The sequence below is a fragment of the Lynx rufus genome, unplaced genomic scaffold (assembly GCF_022079265.1).
Source record: "Lynx rufus isolate CCGP_SWC_20201006 ecotype Redwood Valley unplaced genomic scaffold, mLynRuf1.p SCAF_2, whole genome shotgun sequence".
In the NCBI taxonomy this organism is placed as follows: Eukaryota; Metazoa; Chordata; class Mammalia; order Carnivora; family Felidae; genus Lynx; species Lynx rufus.
The window spans coordinates 150189659-150202217 of NW_025814834.1; the positions used below are offsets into that span (position 1 = coordinate 150189659).

At 35.5% G+C, this 12559-nt stretch overlaps 1 protein-coding gene across 1 annotated transcript in view; it reads left to right on the forward strand.

Moving 5' to 3' along the window:
* COL24A1 (collagen type XXIV alpha 1 chain) overlaps positions 1–12559 on the forward strand; it is a 413841-nt gene that overhangs the window by 350894 nt on the left and 50388 nt on the right. The window lies entirely within an intron of this gene.

The following is a 12559-nucleotide window of genomic DNA, read 5'->3' on the forward strand; positions in this document are numbered from 1 at the left end:
TCTAAAATATTTACTCTCTTGCCTTCTACAGAAAAAAATTGTTCTGGTCTGTTTGTATTGTCACACTCTTCTTATTCTATGGCTTTGCAATGTGTCCTCATATTTAATGGGGCAAGTTCCCCTTCTTTGCACTTCTACCCCATACATTTGAGATTAGATTTGCTGGGTTTCTCTAAAAACAAAACAAAAACTTGAATTGTCATTGGGTTTGTCTTGAATTTATAGCTTTATTGGGAGAAAATTCATAACTTACCATTTAGTTAATCAAATAGATGAAATATTTATTCTTATAATTTTCTATTGTCCTATAATGAAATATTTCCATAATAATAACAGCAAAAGTTCATATAATGCTAACTATGTGCCAGGTACCATGATAAAGTGTTTGACTACATCAACTCACTTAATCTTTACAATCTTATAAGATATATACAATTACGATCCTCATTTTATGCATCTAGAAACTGAGGTCAATTATACCTCAGTTAAAAAAAAATACATACATACCTACATACATTCTGAGGCACTGAGATTATCACTTTCAAGTGTCTCATAGCTAAAAGACAGACTAACTCCATATTCTTTGCTCTTATCAATATGGAGTATTGCTTCTTAATAAAGACTTTGTGTATTATTTTTTATTTTATTTTCTAGTTAGTTATTACTTATTTAAAGAATGTCACTAATTCAGGTTATATTCTATACAACTGGATTTTTTTAAATTTCTAATAATTTGCTTTTGTTTCTATTGGATTTTTAAGACAGATAATATCACCTTCAAATAATGGCAGATTGATCTCTTTCCTTACACTCACTTCTTTTTCCTTCCACATAAGTTGGTAGGGACCTTCAATACTATGTTAAACAGTAGTAGCAATAGGGGACATTCTTCCACTGCACAGATCTTAGAGAACGCATCTAAAATTTCTCCATTAAGAATATTTGCCATCTTAATTCTGTCTTTTCCTTGTCTTATACTGTCTTATTTCTTTTCTGTCTTCTTTTTTTTCTTCCCTGATTTCTATTGGATACACTAAATTTTCTTTTGCCGGTTTAAAAATTGCCCTTTCTTGGGGTGCCTGGGTGGCTCAGTCGGTTAAGCATCTGACTTCCGCTCAAGTCATGATCTCCTGGTCCATGGGTTCGAGCCCCACGTCGGGCTCTGTGCTGACAGCTCAGAGCCTGGAGTCTGCTTGGGATTGTGTCTCCCTCTCTCTACCCACCCCCGACTTGTACTCTGTCTCTCTCTCAAAAATAAATAAACATTTTTCAAAAATAAAATAAAAGTTGCCCTTTCTTTTTTGATTGATGTTTTGTACCAGTTGCACTGAACTTAAGAACCAAATATGTATATATTGGTATGTATTAACTGTATTGATTTGTTAAATGTATCACTATCTGTATTTCTAACAAAACAAGCACTTTTATGTCCTCTCATTTCCTTTTGTCTCTATAAACTACTCTTTGCCTCCATCACTTTGTGATATTGCCTTGATTTTACTTTTAGTTTTTATGCATTTACTTTCTCTTTTTATTTCCATTGCTTCTTTTTTGAGTAATAATCAAGCTATTTGATCACTATTACTTTCAATATCCCTTATAGAATCTCCTGAATTTGTTTCTATTATTATTTCAGTACTTCCTCCAAAAAGTATTTCCAGTCTAGGTATTTGTGAGACTAACCATTGAGGCCTCATATTCCTACAGATATCTCACATATATATGACAAATTCAACACTGTACTGGAGGTTCTAATCAATTAAGTAAGGTTCTAGTGAGGGTAATAAAAACAAGTAAAATGGAAGAAATAAAACTCTCTTTATTCATAGACAACATGATCATCTATGTAGAAAATCTTTAAGACTCTACAAGAAAAAAATAAGTAAATTTACCAGAGTTGCAGGTTGTTAGATCAGTATACAAATTTCAATTGTATTTCTATATACTAACAATTAACAATCAGAAAGTAACATTTAAAAAACAGTAGTGACAATAGTGCCAAAATGGGATAACATGACCACAAAAATGTGCAAATCTATATGCTGAAAACTATAAAACATTTCTGACAAAAGTTAAAGTAGAGCTAAATAAGTGGCATATATACCATGTTCATTGATCAGATACCATTAAGACATCAATTACCTATACATTTGCAGTGTCTTAAAACGTTAAACATACTTATCATATGACCCAGCCTTTCTACTCTTAGCCAAAAGAAATGAAAACATGTATCTACACAAAAACTTGTCCATGAATATTCATAGCACTTATCTTTGTAATAGCCCTGAACTGGAAATAACCCAAATGTTCTTCAAGAGGTGTCTGGCTAAACAAATTGTGGTATGTATGTACAATGAAATATTAGTTTGCAATAAAAAGAATGAGCTACTGACACATGCTATAGCATGAGTGAATCTCAAAATATATATGCTGAGTGAAGAAAAAGAGACAAAAAAGGGCACATACTGTATGATTCTACTTATGTAAAATCCTAAAAATTGCAAACTAATCTGTAGTGACAGAAAGCAAATCGGGGGTATCCTGTAGATGGGAGTGCTAGACGTATGAGGAGGGCTTACCAAAGGAACGTTTTTGGGGGAGGGGGCAGATATATTATCTTGATTGTGATGATGGTTTCACAAATGTGTGAAATCTTTTATGCAGACTTATCAAATTATGTACTTTGCAATTTATGTCAGTAAAGTGGCTTGATATGAGAGGGTAGGGAGAAAGAGAGAGATGACACTGAAGAATAAGTAGGAGTTAATAAATTAGGAATGATTACTGTGAGTGAGGAAAGCCTGAAAGAAACATTCTATGCAGAGATGACAGCATATACAAAGCTAGGAAGAACATAGTGTGTTTGAAAAACTAGAACATTAGCAATTATGGCTAAAGTTTAGTGAACAAGATGTATGCTGATACAGTTTGATGCCATTGAAGTACACAAGAGCCACATCATGTAAATATTGAAGGACATGTTAAGGATATTGAGCATTATCTGAAGATACTAGTACCCCGTTGAGGTTAGGAGGGACATTATCCCAATTTTCCATTTTTAAAGGACTCGCTCTGGCTTCATTATGGAAAATGGATTGAAAGGGGCAAGCATAGATACAGGCAACTAATAAGAAGACTATTTATTGCAATATTTCAGGCTGCATATCTTCATGGTTTGGACTCGACTAGTGAAGTGGAAATGGAAAGAAGTGGGTGGATTTAGTGGTATTTTGGAGGTAGTTTTTACAGTACTTGATATTTGGTTAAGGGAGATAAGGGAAGGAGAGGGATGTCAAGGATAACTTCCAAATTTCTAACTTGTGCAAGTTCCTAACTTGGTGCATTATACTGCCCGTCATGAAAAAAAGCAAACAGTGAAGGAAGCCCAAATTTTATGGGTAACGTTATGACATTTAGGCAATTAGATATTCTGGCCTAGAGCTCAGAGAGAATGTCAGATATAAATGTGAGAGTCATCAGCATATAGAAATGTACTTAATCAGAGTCATGTTAGAAAGTAGATGAAATACTCTACTTTTGAATTTTGAAAAAAATATTTACAGAAATGAAGAAAGGGTTAAGACAGCCAGTAAGGGATGTTGGGAGAATCCAGAGACTATCAACAGTAGGATGTGGTTACTGTCGTTAGACCTGAAAGGTTAAAGGAAAGAAATAATGTCAAGTCGAGAGCCAAGCTGAGGGCTGGAGCTGTGAGAAAAGGGGCACCTTACGGGAGCTGTATTTGAACGTAACCTAGCCACTGACAGAATGTCAAAGCCAGGAGGAAATGGAAGAAATAAATATAGTACTCCTTTCTCCTCTAATATCCTAGAGATATGTACCCCATTGGCCAACCCCAACTGAAAGTGAAAAGAGGACAAGGGAACTCAGATGATAACAGTCCATGAAGGTCAAATTCCCAGGACAAACAGCAAGATAGAGAAGCAACAGTGAATAGATTTGGGGAACAAATGAAGAAAAATACAAATATTAAATAAACGATGGAAAGAAGGTCTGGTACTGAGCTGTAAGGATTTCTATCATTTAGAAATCAGGTAAAGAAGGAAGAGGAGACTACAAAGGAGACTGAAATGGAGTGATCGTAATAGGTAGGAGAAAAAGAATGTAATGTCATAGAAACTCAGGAAAAAAAATATTTCAAGGAAAAAGTCATCAACTAGATCTAATAATCCTGAGAGATTGTGATGGACATGTGTTTTATTAATTTTATTTTTTTGGTTTTTGTCTACTCAGCATTTTAACCCCATCTTATGTTTATAAATGTTTATGTTTACTCCCTTTTTGAGTCTTGGTGGGGGGAGGGCACCTTCTACAGAAGTCAGATTCTAGATTTTCACTTCCCATTTCCTCCTTGAAACAAGGACACAGGCCTATGACCTAGGCCTAACCAATCAGTCATGTCCAGCTAGCCCTTTGGCTGGGGAGTTAGTGATACGCAGAAGCAGGGATAATAGAGAATTCTACTCTAGTGGCAGTGGCAGTAACCCCAATAGCACTCAGGTTCCAGGGGTGACTGGAGTCCATGTCTAGCAAGCTGCGGTGATGCACTCTGCAGTGTCCAAATTCTGGCTACCTAAACTTCCTTCAATTCTATGCATTTTCCGAACCTGGCTTTCTGGATTTGTCTGTGAGCTACTCAGTACCTTTTCAGTAAATTTTCTGTTTAAATTATCCAGGATTAGTTTCTGGTATTTGCAAAAACAGACACTGACAAGTACCAAAATCTAAAAAGATAAAATTATAACCACTATACTTTAGTATATGGAGATCATCGGTAACATCAGCATATAACCATTTGATCTGATGCGGGGGATGCAGAAATAGGATTGCAGTGCTTGAGGAGAGTGGACAGTGAGGAAATCAAGATATTCAGACAATTCAATGGAGAAATTTGGCCCTGAAAGAGAAAGGAGGGCAATAACTAGAGATGAAACTGAAATTATAGTAGAAGTTATTTTTAAGTGAGAGAAGCTTAACCACATTTAAATGCTAGATAGACCTAGTAGATATGGAGACGCTGAAGACATAATGAGGAGCAAGGAGAATCTGAGTATGAATTAGGTAATAAAACATGCATATTCTAGCTCCACTTTGTAAGCTATTCCACTTCTAATTAGGCAGTCATTTTTAAAAAACAGATTCAGGGGCGCCTGGGTGGCGCAGTGGGTTAAGCGTCCGACTTCAGCAAGGTCACGATCTCACGGTCCGTGAGTTCGAGCCCTGCGTCAGGCTCTGGGCTGATGGCTCAGAGCCTGGAGCCTGTTTCCGATTCTGTGTCTCCCTCTCTCTCTGCCCCTCCCCTGTTCATGCTCTGTCTCTCTCTGTCCCAAAAAAATAAATAAATAAATAAAAATAAAAATAAATAAAAAACAGATTCAGAGCCACATGTCCCTTTATACATGACTTGTATAAAAACCTCATGGAATCTTATGATGAAAGGAGTTGAAATGAATTACAATAATGTTGTATACCTCCCAAATCCATGAAGCTGAATGGTATCTGCTATTGCTATTAGTAAGCAATTAGGTATCAGATCATAATTCATCATCTCCTACTTTTTAGCATTTTCAAAGAATAAGAAAAATTTCACATGCATACTTTGAATATCAGAATGTCATAAATATTGAAATGTTTTGTAGCCTTCAAAATAAAAACAAAATTAACTTTCCCTTGAGGAATCCCCTTTAAATAAAGCCCCAAGGTTTACACATGCCATTGGTATTTAAGAATACAGAAAATTTTTCTGTAAGTATTTCTGCTCCCTGTAGAATATATGATATGAAATCAGAATAATAGTTTTTATAAGGAACTGGTCTGTTCAATGACATTAGGTAACAATGGCCAAACTGGTCATTAGGTGAAATGATTTCTAAGTAATTATTTCTGAAACTTACTGTGGCAGTAGAAAAACTACTTAAGAGATAGTAACACAGTCTTTAAATACTAGCATATTCCCTGGAATATTTTCAACAACGGATAAGGATATCTTTCCATTGGTCTTTTTTTGTAATTTTTATTTTATTTTTTTAAATCATGGCACCGTGGTGTTTCTTGGCTTACCTTTAAAGACTGCTGGATTTTTCCACTGAGAAAAATATTTATTCTGGGATTTCTAGCATTATGCAACTGCCTGATTTTCCTAAACAATGTTCTTTCTTTTTTTTTGATGTGGCCAAGGAGTTAAAGAATTCTTGGCATATTCACTCCACAGTTTCGGTGTTTTTCCAAGGTCATGTGACTATAACTAAAGGATAGTATTGGGGAGACTCACAGTTGCCTGTGTGAATTTCCTTCTGTATAAATGAGTGTTTTGAGACTCGTCAATTTAGCACATCTGTAGTAAATGAGTCTACCATGCTGTTTTCATTGCGTTGGACTTCAGTAGTGCCTCAATCATTTATGAAAAAGGAAAACAACTTTTCCCTGCAAAGATCATAAATCTATTTGTCATCAAAATGAAGGCTTACCGGTCTTTTTATTTTTTTATTGCTGCAACTTATAAAATTGGTTATTGGAAAAGAGGGAAAGAAACAAAACTAACATCTTGACTTAAGACAAATCAAGGCCTTTCAATCTTGACTTTGCACTTTGTCAGGTGAACATAAGCTTAAGTGTTGTATAAAATCAGATGCTTGTCCTAAAAGAACATCGAAAGTCTTAAGTTTTCCACTTGTGGATTGTGCCCAGTATAGGAAGGAAAAACACACTTCATCAGCCCACTCATAATCCAAGCACAGAGTAGGAAGACCACCGTGGAAGCCTCTGTTAAAGAACACCAGCAGCCCTGCCACCCATCTGGTGTGTTCTCTAGCCTGTGAGCTAGTCACACTAAAGAAACTTCTGTTTCTGAGAAGATACATTTCTTTCTTCACAGTATTTTGGAGAAAGAAACATACCATCAGCAGATCCTGTCAACTCTTGATTATTAAGAGGGTGATTTCCAATTATGGTTTATCCTGATTGCTACTTTCTCTCTATTCCCTCTGCTGCTTGTTTTGGCTCATTAACTGCTCATTAGGAACTCTTCCAGAGCAGACAAAACACAGTCTGTTTGGCTGCTTATTAGCAACAAAATGAAAGATTTGCTAAAGGATGTAATGTTCCTAGTTGAGTCTCCAATGACTCTCAATCCAATAAAGTTCATAGTCTTCTTGGAATGTTGATCCTTCATGATCTGGCCTCTGTTTACATTTCCAGTGTTATAGTCCACTTTTCTCCTCACATTTGCTGTGCATTTCAGTCATAATGGCGGCTAACAATTATTAAACACTTAGCACGTGCGAGGCACTATTCAAGGTGCTGAATATGGATGAAGTTTTTTTAATCCTCAGAAAAAAACCATCAAGTAGGTAGAGCTATGATCTCCAGATTACAGAAAAGGAAGGTGAGACTCCAAGAGACTAAGTAACTTGCCTGAGGTCACACGGACAACAAATAATAGAGCCAGAATTCAAAATCAGGCAATGTAGATTCAGAGCCTACCTATGTCCTTAACCACTATACTGTGCCCTTTCAGGTATGCTTAATTACTTAGACATTCCTCCAAATTCTGCATATTTTCCTACTTTAATGCCTTTGTACATGCAATTTATGCCTTCTGCTTGGAAAGCTCTTCCATCTTTCTCTCTGACTTTAGGATGAATAATTTCTTGCTCTTTTAGGACTTAATTGAACGGTTGCCTCCTTCAGACACTCTTCTTTGGATTCTTCACTCAGAGTTAAGCCTCCCTGCTCTGAACTTATGTATACTGTATACACTGCTTCCATCAGAGGATGGATCATATAGCTGCTGATTACATATCTTCACATCTTTCTGCCCCCAAAAGATTGCAAACTCTTGTAGAATGGGGATCGTGTTTTATTCATCTTTGCATCCCTAGCACTTAGCAGTGTTGGGCCTATAGAAGGAGCTCAGTAAATATTTGAAGAATGAATATTCTTCGCATAAAAACAATGACTTCGGAGACCCGAATAAAGTTAGGATGTGTCACCTACTTAATGTCTTAAGCATCATCTATACCAGCAATACAAAAATACCTGACTCATATGGTTTTTCTGAGTATCAAATGAGACATTCTATGTGAATGTCTATTATTGAGCTATTATCATCTTTCCATAGTAATAGATATTCGTGGTTAAGCAAACATTCATTCATTCAAAAATATTTGTTTAGTGCTTAATATGAGCCAGGAGTTAGAGAATAGAGCAGTGAACAAGATGGACAAAGAATTGCCTTCGTGAAACATACATGAAACAGCAAGAAACTTCTGACGTTTGACCATTTTAGACCTAAAAACAATTCATAATGCAATATGGATCAGCCTAGTAATTGAGTAGTAGTCCATATATAAACAAATCAGGCAATTCTAAATTGTGCTAAGTTCTATGAAAGAAATAAATAGGGTTTTGAAATAGAACATGTGGGAAGTAGATTATAGATGGAGTAGACAGTGGAGGCCTCACTGAGGAAGTCATACTGGGGTATATTTATACTATATATCCCTTCAGGAAACTGAGCCAGGTATATACAGAATGAAGGAAGAACACGCTATGTGAAGGAATCAAAATGGAAAAACCTGCAGTCAGGAAAGAATCGGCATGTTCACAGGATTCTGAGGATCAAATAAAATAATATGGGTATAGATTTGCTATTTTTGAAATAAAAGATGGACATGTATTTCTTCATAGTAGTGTGAGCCTAGACATGTCTAAGAGCCAAGGCATAAATGAAATAACTTCTTTCAGTCCTTGTTAGTCCTGTGATTATACGTTCTGAGCTGAGTAAAGGAGATTTCGTAAGATACATTAATTTTGCCCAATATTAGAGTGACATTTGCCCTGTCCATTTTACAAGACTGACAAACCACCAGTTGTTCTAATGGAAATGTGTGAATAATTTCTGTGAGGTAGTACAATGTTGAAATGCCTACATTCATTAAGGCTGAACAAGAGTTAGTTTTGTATACTCTTGAGAATAACCTAAGTCAAGCTAACCTGACTTGTCTCAACGCTGCTCCAAGTTCCATAAGCTTTAATATGTTTAGAGATTCAAAACTGAAGTTATCTCCTAACTGTAGTATACAGCTCATTCATAAATCTTATTTCCAGCCTTTGGCCGCATTACTTATGACTGGCACTGAAGGAAAATGTTATGAATGCTACATTATTTAGATATAATGTAGCCTTGCATATAATCACCTAATAATTCCTATCCAGTATTTTTTAAACAGCCAATTCTTTCCTAGGAGGGATATATTTAGTAAACCAAATAAAATGAGAAATTCTTACTTAAACAGAAGTGTCTTTAGTTGCTTGGAGTAAAGGAAGCAAAACATTACTTTTATTAACTCGTTGATTTGCTGGCTTAAACAAAAAATGCAGTACTTATGTTGCCTAATAATGCAAAAAAATTCAAGGCATCATACTTATTTTTTGCTCTATAGAAAGCAAATTAATTTTAATTACTATTTTCTCACACAATAAATAACTACATAAATATAATGCTAGGAACACAAAGAATGCTTGGCAATAGGGAAAGAAAAAAACTTTTTAGTAATTTTCAAGGTGCTACTTTAAAGGAAAACATCAACTAATTTGAAGTTTAGTGTCACTTTAAATTTATTATTCTGTTGTTGAGAAATCAATAAAATTAACATTAAAAATATTTATCTTTTCATTCAACATAGTTTTAAAGATGGCACCCCTTTGTTAATCTACTTTAAAATGTGTATTTCTATTGTTGCCTGTCTTTAGCAAATTTTATTTCTTTCTTACTTATTTCTTAATATAGTTGTTTCAATCCTAATGAGATTAAGGCAACTAAATTAAGAGACCTAGGGGCATTCTCTGTGATGTTTCACTATTATATACAAACCAGTCATCACTGTAACAAAATCTTCCTCTCTCTCTCTGTCCTTCTAATGTGTGCAGATAACTCCATTTTCCTTTCCAGATCTTTCCATTCAATTCCAGATTGAAGGCAAAGTTATACGTAAACTACTCTTTCCTTTCCCCATGGGGAAGTCAAAGTAAAAGACAAGGAATCCCTCTTCTTTTCTTAACTGACATCGATTAAATAAAACAATACAACCATATTACCATGACAGTTTCTGATACATAGATGACAATAAGAAGTAACTCTTGTGGCTGATGTTATTGTTGTTGATTGCTGACCCAAGTACTTGTTTCTTTAGAATATCAAGGATTAAGCAGTCACTGGTTTCAGTCCAGTCAAAACTGACACTTCCTCCAGAGTTTATTGGTTTCATCATCTGTGAACAAATTAATTCTGGTTTTGTTTACATTTTAAAATTCACTCAGAATGACTTACTCTTTGCTTATTGGTGTTAGACAAATCATTTGGAAGACATTGGAAAGAATGCCTAGGCATAAGCATCTGTTTCTCTTGAAAGCAAAATTACTCATCCATCTTTGTGTTCATAATAAGAAATATTTGTTCTCCACTTGTATGAAACATTGTTTGGAACTTTGTACAGAACACTCTGCTACTATCCTCAAATTTCTCTCTAAGAAACCAACATGAACAGTAAATGACTTGGAACATAGTCATTGTGCTGTGCTAAATATGTGATAGCACTGCAAGTAAAGTTTCTAGTTTTCAGTTAACCCTACGGACTAGTTCTAGGGTCCTTTTTATTCTCAGCTAAAAGGACCTATTGACTTCAGGAGCGTTCAGCAGTGTCTGAATGTCCATTGTCCATGCGTTACCCAAAAGATACATTTTTTTTTTTTTTACTGTTAGCAAATAAAGGTCTTAAAAATTGCCTAAAATTACAAGTAAAGTGCTAATGTTTCGGAATTTTGGAACGTTGAGGTATCCTCAAATTGTCTAGGGTAATCTGTCATATGATATCCTCTCCCTGTGGCATCTATTAGTTCTATAATACATCCAAGGATAGGCTATTCACAGCTTTGCAAGACAATCCACTTTAAAAAAAAAAATCCTTACATTTCACCTAGTTTAACACTGGACCTAAGTCTATATATTAACCTAAGTCTGTATGATTTTTTTTCCTTGCTTACATACCCTTCCTTCCATCTTTTATATGACCTTTTAGAATCTGCTTTCTCTGCAGGCCATTGGTTTCTTTACATTTTTCACCTTTTTTTGTTTTTCATGGGGAGGGCACTATTCATCAAAATTTGTTTTTGAGACTTACCTTTTCTATAAAGTCTTATTTCTATTAGACACCTGGCCATTGGTATGACACCTACATCTTCACTAAACATTTTGAAATTTTATCTCAAGGTCTCAGGTGACTGACTGGATTTGCTTTCATTTGCATTAGTGAGTTCTAAAATGGCATCAAGTCCCGGGGCACCTGGGTGGCTCAGTTAGTTGAACGTCTGACTTCGGCTCAGGTCATAATCTCACAGTTTGTGAGTCTGAGCCCCACATCAGGCTCTGTGCTGACAGCTCAGAGCCTGGGGCCTGCTTCGGATTCTGTGTCTCCCTGTCTTTGTTCTTCCCCTGCTCAGCTGTCTCTCTCTCAAAAATAAAGATTTACAAAAATTTTTAAATGACACCAAGTCCTGAATCCAGGATTTGTGTGGCAGGGGGAAAGAAATAGGATAGATTTCATGCATCCAGGGTCCTCAAATTCATGTGACAAGGGGAAGGAAATAGAGATAAGTGCACTTAGGTTAAGGTGCAAGCAATATGTAAGAACCATATAACCACCTGAAACTTAAGTCCACAATGTGGATCTCTCTCTCTCTCTCTCTCTCTCTCTCTCTCTCTGTGTGTGTGTGTGTGTGTGTGTGTGTACATGTTCTCTCTGCCCCACCTTCCTCTCTCTCTCCATCTCTCTTTCTGTCTCTTTGTCTCTACCTCCCCTCTATCCCTCTCTTTTCTCACTTACTCCCCTTCTCTCCTTCTCTCTCTCTTCCCCTATTTTGTCTTCAAATGGTTCCTTACATATATCAAGAACCACTAATGTAGAGAAATGATGAGAGAGAAAATGGCTAATGTAGATTGGGACAAAAAAAGTTTAAAGGTCAACCTAGGAATATGAACCTATACTCTGTAGGCATCTCTCTCTATGTGTCCAGCATAGTACATGGCACGTAGTGATATAGAATACATTTACATTCATTACTATAGTGAGTTTTGTGATCATGAAGAAAATCTACATAGAAAAGGTAATTCTTTAACTATGTTGAATTATTCACTGTAAGTAAGAAAATAAAAAGATATGTGGTGATATAATTTGGAGGAAATAACTTGGAGAAAAAAGGAAAAATACCTTAGTATTATATTCAAAATTGGCTTTATCTTTAAATCCTATTCTCCCAACCAGACCTTCTACAGGAATACTCTCTTTAGCAAATCATCTTTCCTATTACATTTGTAACTTTAAGGGCAATATCTTTATCTTATGATCCAGTTCTACTCTACTTTATCAGTAATTCCTGTTTTGATCAGCACCAAAAGTAATTTCCCCTATTCAGAACCTCTCTAGAATTTGCTTTCTATCTCTCTTCTCATCTGGCAATTTTTAAAATATTTCTGTATTTA